The sequence below is a fragment of the Bubalus bubalis genome, chromosome 16 (assembly GCF_019923935.1).
Source record: "Bubalus bubalis isolate 160015118507 breed Murrah chromosome 16, NDDB_SH_1, whole genome shotgun sequence".
NCBI lineage: Eukaryota > Metazoa > Chordata > Mammalia > Artiodactyla > Bovidae > Bubalus > Bubalus bubalis.
This window is the reverse complement of record NC_059172.1, coordinates 29,759,064-29,766,955: the sequence shown is the minus strand read 5'-3', so window position 1 is coordinate 29,766,955 and position 7,892 is coordinate 29,759,064.

Below are 7,892 nucleotides of genomic sequence, written 5' to 3'. Positions count from 1 at the left end.
GAAAGTCCTCGTTTTTTTTATTATTACACACAGAACTACTCTGCCACATTGCTCTAAGGTTTCTGAGCAGTTCTCTCCAACTCTGTACTTACCTTGTCAGGAACCACTAACAGGCAGCTCGTGGACACAGGCAGGTCCTCAGACCACACAGGAGCTGCACTGCCCCGGGATGTATGCTGCAGCCTGGTTGTTGGCCTGCAAGGGGGTTGTGAGGTGGGGGGGACAGAACCCCGGTGGACTGTTGAGTGCTGTACACAGGTCAGTGGGGGCTATCGTCTCAGACCCTGATACCCAGTAGGATGAGGGGCTCTTGGAAGGAATTGTCTTGAGGTCACACAGCTGGAAAGTGGCCAGTACAGGACTGGTCTCAGCTCTCATCCAGGGCTCTTCCAACCTGCCTTGAGGGAGGACCCTGGAAAATGCCTCCCAGATGCACCTTCAAGGAAGGAGGAGTGGTCCCAGTTGCAGAGCTGCCTGCACAGGGGCAACTGATCCTAAGACAGATCCAGGCAGGATGTCAGCCTCGGCCGCTTTAGCCCAATTCAGGATTACTCTGATGAGCCATTTTGGTTTGCATTTGCCCCTTGCACAATTCCACTGTCTTCCTTCCACAAAAAGTTTAGCCCAAATCAGGAGCACTCTGATGGGCCATTTTGGTTCAACTTCCCCCTCCACCCAATCCCACTGTCTTCTCTTCCTCTTACAGATGTTGATGCCTAGGTTCCCCTTAATAAATATTCTGCAGACCAAATACCATCACAGAATCCACCTCTTGGAAAACCCACCCGGGAACATCATGCATATATGAAGGATGAATTCCCAATATGAGGCTCAGAGAGGTTAACTAACTTGTCCAAAGTCACTCAAATTTCAAGTGGTTTTTACACTTGCAGAGCCAGGACTTGAACTCAAGTCTGACTGCAAAGCCAGAACCATTTGCCTTGTGAGTATGACCTCCTGATTACAAGCCTGGAAACAATGAGTAGAAGGAGAAAAGTCAGCTTTAATTTGCGAAATTTAAAGTAACTCAATACAAAATGACACACCATTTTGGAAGACTTTTTGACAGTTTCTGACAAAGTTAAATATAGGCTTATTGTATAATACAACAATAATGTTCCAAGTATACACTCAAGTGTTTTGAAAATAAGTCCACACAACAATCTGCACATCAGTATCTATATAGCAGCCTTATTCATAATCTCCAGTCACCAGGAGCAACCAAGATATCCTTCAGTGGGTGAATTGAAAAACACACTGTCCTCCATCTATACAATGGAACACTGCTCAGAAACAATGAGAAATGAGCTATTCAACAATAACATGAATGAACCATAAACACATTTTGTTAAATGAAAGAAGCCATAAAAATGGCTACACTGTATTTGATTCCATTCATATGATTTTCTGGAAAAGGATAATTACAGGAATGGAAAACAAGTTAGCAGAAGTCAGGGATTTAAGGAGTAAGAACCTTTGATGAGGAAGCAGGGGAATTGTTTAGGATTGTAGAAAAAATTTATATGGTATTGTAGGATGTATACATGAGACTACATATTTGTCAAAACCCACAAATGGTGAATTTTAATGTATAGAAATTAAAATTTAAAACTCAGGACTTCCCTGGTTAGTGCTTTGACTGCATAGGCACGGGTTCAATCCTTGGTCGGGAAACTAAGATCCTACTGGCCACACAGCATGGCCAAATAAATAAATAAATAAAACAAGCTTAAAAATTAACCCAGAAGTTGATGAATCCCAGGATGGAATGTAGACCATTACAAAAGAATCTTAACTGAATTACAAATGTATGATAAAATCTCATGGAACTGAGTGAAGAAAAAGGACTGACCAAAGTAACTTTGGAAAATAGTATATTGACTGGAAACTGCCAAATTATGAATATGGGTTAATATACAGACCTGTATTTCCAAGCTCTGTCTTCTGAGAGAGCCTGAAAGCAAGGCCACCCGAGTAGCAAGTAGCATAGAGACCTAAACTGTTGTTTCTAATACATTCTCTAATGAATGGATATCTGAGATACTTAGAGAAATAACTGGTTCTAGGGTAAGGCCAAGGAGCTTCCCTGGTGGCTCAGCAGTAAAGAATCCACCTGCAATGCAGGAGACCCAGTTCGATCCCTGGGTTCGGAAAATCCCCTGGAGGAGGGCACAGCAACCCACTCCAGTATTCTTGCCTGGAGGATCTCATGGACAGACGAACCTGGCAGGCTACAGTCCATAGGGTCGCAAAGAGTCGGACGTGACTGACACAACTGAGCACACACTCAGGGTAGGGTCAGACTATAAGATGAGTCTCACAGTGTCAAAAGTAAGGGAGTGGTCAGGACACAATGACAGGAGCATCCCAAAGAAACACAGGAGCCAAACTAGAAACGCTCCCAAGGGCAATGGCTGGAACAATTTGACTAACAAAACAAATAACATACTGTTTTGCATTATAACTCAAAGTATAACTAAATGTCCACAGTGTATACTAATATAAATATGACTGAATAATTTATATACAGGGTAGAAGAGACAGCTCCTTTATAGAAGAATCCCAAGTAACTCATGTAGACACTGTGCTTTCAAGGAGGTTGCGTACAACCCCTTCCCACTTGAGCTGGCTTAAGCCTAGTGGCTTGTTTCCATTGGAGAAGGCAATGGCACCCCACTCCAGTAGTCTTGCCTGGAAAATCCCATGGATGGAGGAGCCTCGTAGGCTGCAGTCCATGGGGTCTCGAAGAGTCGGACACGACTGAGTGACTTCACTTTCACTTTTCACTTTAATGCATTGGAGAAGGAAATGGCAACCCACTCCAGTGTTCTTGCCTGGAGAATCCCAGGGACAGGGGAGCCTGGTTGGCTGCCATCTATGGGGTCGCACAGGGTGGGACACGACTGAAGCGACTTAGCAGCAGCAGCAGAGGGAAGAAAGGAGTTGAAGGCAAGGGAGGAACAGGAAGAAACTGCACAACAGAAAACCTGGCAAACACTACCTGAAGACCAACAGGTAATCAAGGTCTGCTTCATCAGTAATGTCATGTTGATAGTATGTACCCTTGATATGATGTAATGAGAATGGCACTGAACTTCTATCATCTGCGTTCCCACACCCCACAACCCCAGTCTAACCAAGAGAAGAACATCAGATAAATTCTAGCTAAGTGACCTTCTCCAAAATACCTGACCTGTATTCCTCAAAACTGCTGCTAAGTCACTTCAGTCGTGTCCGACTCTGTGTGACCCCATAGACGGCAGCCCACCAGGCTCCTCTGTCTATGGGATTTTCCAGGCCAGAGTACTGGAGTGGGGTGCCATTGCCTTCTCCAATTCCTCAAAACTAAAGGTCATCAAAAACCAAGGACTGAGAAACTGTCACAGAACAGAGGACACAAAGAGCACAAGATGACTAAATGTAAGGTGTCTTGGATGGAATCCAAGGCTAGATAAAGGTCACTAGGAAAACTTCCTGAACTTTGAATAAATTGTGAGGTTTAGTTAGTGGTAATGTTCCAGTCTTGTCTCTTGGCTGTAACAAACGTACCAGGGTAATGTGAGATGTTAACATTCGAAGAAACTGGGTAAGGGGCATAGAGGAACTCTCTATACTGTCATTGCAACTTTTCTTTAAATCTATCACTATTCTAAAATTTAAGTTTGATTTAAATTAAGGAAAATTCTATCGGATGCTGTATTAGTTTTCTGAGGCTGCTTGTGAAAAATGACCGCAGGCTTGGCCACTTAGAACAACAGATATTTATTCTCTCTCATTTCTAGGGGCCAGAGGTATGAAATCAGTGGCATTATGCCAGTTTACAAGTGGTGGGCAGCGCCTGGCTTCCTCATGAGTCTCTAGGGGAGAAACTGTTTTCTTATCTTTTCCAGCTTCTAGAGTTACATATATTCCTTGGCTCACAGGCTCTTTCTCCGACTTCAAAGCCAGCAAAGAAGGAACTTCAAATCTCTTGCTCTGTTTCTGTTGTCTCATCTCCTTCTGCTTTCTGGATCTAGTCAAATCTGTCCCTGACTGCCTTACAAGGATACATGTGATTCCATTTAAAGCCCATCCAGATACTCCAGGATAATCTTCTTATCTTGGGATCCTTAATTTAATCACATATGCAAAAACCCATTTTCTCCTCATACAAGGTAATATTCATGGGTCTAAGGATTAGGACCAGATATCTTTTGGGGGATGCCATTTTAATCCTGCCACAGATACCAATCAAGTTATTCATTCTCTTGTAGCTTCAGATTTCTCATCTGAAGAGAGAGTTATGCATGCAAATATATGTAAATTAGGAAACCTGCTAGGAAAGGCAGGGGTCTGAAGAGCATCTTGTCCTGGACAGATGAGTCCTGACTTGTTAGCAAGGTCCGTGGTGATGAGTCCACGGTGGTATAGGGAAAGGACCCCAGCTGGGAAGCCTGTGACTTGTGTTCAAATCCTGGCTCCATTGGCAACTTGCAAATCACTTTGCATATCTGGAGTATTTTGCATTTCCAAGAAACTCTCAAATGTTAGTCCGGCCCTGAGAGAATGCAGGGCAAGGACCTCTCAGACTCCTGTAACCATGAGATGTTATGATTATAGACCTTCACTTTCCTGGGGTTTTCCTATTGCTAATGCATCTTGGTCCCTCCTCATTTCAAGGTTTAATTTTTTTATTTGGAAGATAATTGTTTTACAAGCTTTTGTTAGTTTCTGCTATACAACAACATGAATAAGCTATATGTATACCTATATTCCCTTCTTTTTGAGCCTCTCTCCCACCGCCCATCCCACCCTTCTAGGTAATCACAGAGCACCTAGCTGGGCTTCCTATGTTATAAAACAGCTTCCCACTAGCTATCTTATACATGGGGCTTCCCTGGTGGCTCAGACTGTAAAGGTCTGCCTGTAATGCAGGAGACCCAGGTTTAATCCCTGGGTCAGGAAGATCTCCTGTAGAAGGGCAGGGCAACCCACTCCAGTATTCTTGCCTGGAGAATCCCATGGACGAAGGAGCCTGGTGGGCTGCAGTCCATGGGGTCACACAGAGTCGGATGCAACTGAGTGACTGACACTTAGTGTACATGTCAATGCCAGTCTCTCAATTCATCAAGCTCTCTACTCCCCCCGTGTCCACAGGTCCATTCTCTGTGTCACTATTGCTTCTTGCAGACAGGTTCATCAGTACCGTTTTTCTAGTTTCCATATATATGCATTAATATACGGTATTGTTTTTCTCTTTCTAAAAGACTTACTTCACTCTCTGTAAGATATGGTAATCTATATATGGTAAGATATATATAATATATATATATATTATGCTGTGTGCATGGTCGTTCAGTTGTGTCTGACTCTTTGTGACCCCATGGACTGTAGCCTGCCAGGTTCCTCTGTCCATGGGATTCTCCAGGCAAGAATACCGCAGTGGGTTGCCTTGCCCTTCTCCAGGGGGTTTTCGCAACCCAGGGATCAAACCCAGGTCTCTTGCATTTGCAGGCGGATTCTTTACCATCTGAGCCAGCAAGGGAAGCCCAAATATATATATATATACAATGGAATATTACTCAACCAAGAAAAGGAATAAAAATGGGTCATTTGCAGCAGTTGTAGCAATGTGGATGAACCTAGACTCGGCAAATAAGGCTGATTTTCACTGAGCCCTCTGGAGGGAGTGTAGTGTCCCAAGGGAGTGGCAGGCTGTTGCAGAGCATTTGTGGTGGGGGAGAGGAGATCCCCTTTGCTTCTCAATTGCTTCTAGCCAAGCTGTGTCTACACCAGGGTCAGCAAACTACAGCCGTGTCTGAATGATCTGTGAGCTAAGAATGACTTGTACAGATGAACACTTGCCATCACTTGATTATAGGTAGTGATGACTAAGCTCCAGATGTCATCCTCTGAAATGTCTGCCCTTATTGTTGGTAGACCTATAGTAAAAAGAAAAAAACAACTGTACTCAATTATTTACTTTAAATTTAATGTATTATAATTTTGTGAACATTTCTCTCCCCTCCCCTCATCCTCCTCTCCCCTCCCCTCATCCTCCCCTCCCCTCCCCTTATGCTTCCCTCCCCTCCCCTCATCCTCCCCTCCCCTCCCCTCATCCTCTCCTCTCCTCTTCTCTTTATGTAGGAGAGGACTACATAAAGTCCTTGCTTGGCCTCTTGTCCTGCAAAATCTCCACCAGCCCTACATTCCGTTCAAATTAGTCTCAAGCCATTCCCAGATCTACCCTGCACTTGGAGCCAGAAGGATCTCCCAGTGCAGGTCTGGCACCATCAGTCCTCTGATGAAAACTGCCAGTGGGTTCTCTGTGTCCTCAGGATTTCTCTAGCCCCTTGGCCTGCTTACTGCCATTTGCAGTGTGGGCTCTGCCTTTCTTGCCTACTGCCCCCTACCCTCCTCCAGCCTTGCTGAGCTTCTTTCAGTTCCCTAGGGCATCGTGTTTCCCCTACTGCCAGCATTTTGCACAAACTGCTCCCCCTTCCTGAAAGCCCTTTTACCCAAATGCAATTCTTGGTATGTCAGGAGTCCTCTTGATACACCTCTTCCAGAAAGCCTTCCTTGATTCCACCCCTTCCAGGCTGTCATGTGTCTCCTCTGGGCTTCCACAGTTCCCAACTTCTGTCTACTGAGCATTCAGCAAGCTTTTTAAATACCTGTGACCTCCATCAGCCTGGGAGCCTCTCAGAGCCAGGAGCAATTTGATTCTGAACTGACGACCCTTGTTTCTCACTGGCCATGTTCCTGCTGGCTCCTGCCACTCGGGGAGGATGCAGGCTAAATGTCAGGGACTGCAAGTCACTGTCCCCATTTCATTCCTTTCATGACTGCAGGTCCTCATCTGTGCACTGCAGGCAGGGGGACCCCTGGTCCTGGATGGACTAAGGCCTGGATCAAAGGTAGGAGTGGAACTGTGGGGACATGGATGGGGTGGATGGGGCAGGAGGCAGTAACTGAGTTTCCAGATGCTTTTATCATTGCTTCACAAGCAACACCAGACTCTGGGACTGCATGATCTGAGCAATTTCAGCCAAAGGTCACCCTTCAGTGGTCAGCTGCAACCAGCCTGCCTTGGACCCTGCCCAACTCCCTACCTCCCCCTCCCCTGAGAGCCAGGAATAAAAAGGACCTGGCTGGCCATGCTTTAGGCGTGAGTTCAGGAATATGCATGTGTGAGCAAGTGTGAAAATCTATAGGTAAGTGTCTGCAGGAATATCAGTGTGTGTATATGTGTTCCTATATATGTGTATATGGTGTACACACTCCTGTCTGTTCCTGGCTCATGTGTCTGAATGTGCCTGGCTGGGAATGTGACATCTTGCATCTGCAAAGCAGGAAAGTCAAGCCCCTCAGTCCTTCCAGACTGTGACATTCTGCTCCCTGGGGCTTCCCTGACGCTGTACCCTGCAATCTCACTCCAAAGCTCTGTCTCACCTGCAGCCTCAGGCTCCCAGACGATCAGTGCCCTCACCCTGCTGCTGTCCATCCAGGGATATTGGGGGAGACCTGGGGTCCTGAAACATGAGGATGAGTCCTGAGGGCGGTGAGGGAACACTATTGATGCTCCACCAGATTCCCTTCACCGTGACCCTGCACCCCATTCTCGGTTTGTGTCATTCTTTCTAACACCTTTCCCTGCACATCACCTGGGCTTCCTGGCTCCAGGAGGACACAGTTCCAGGAGTAGATTAGGGGAACACTACTCACAGTATAAGTTTACATCACACCCTGCTGCTGCACCCAGGGGCCCCTCGGCCCTGACTGACTGGGGAAGCCCAGCTCCTTGCTCTAAGCAGTAACACACTCGGGGCATCGTGTTTGTTGCCCCGAGGGATGGGCTGAGGCTGCTCCTGGTGTGGGTCACACTCTGCTAGCTGCTTCCCCTTCTTCATTCT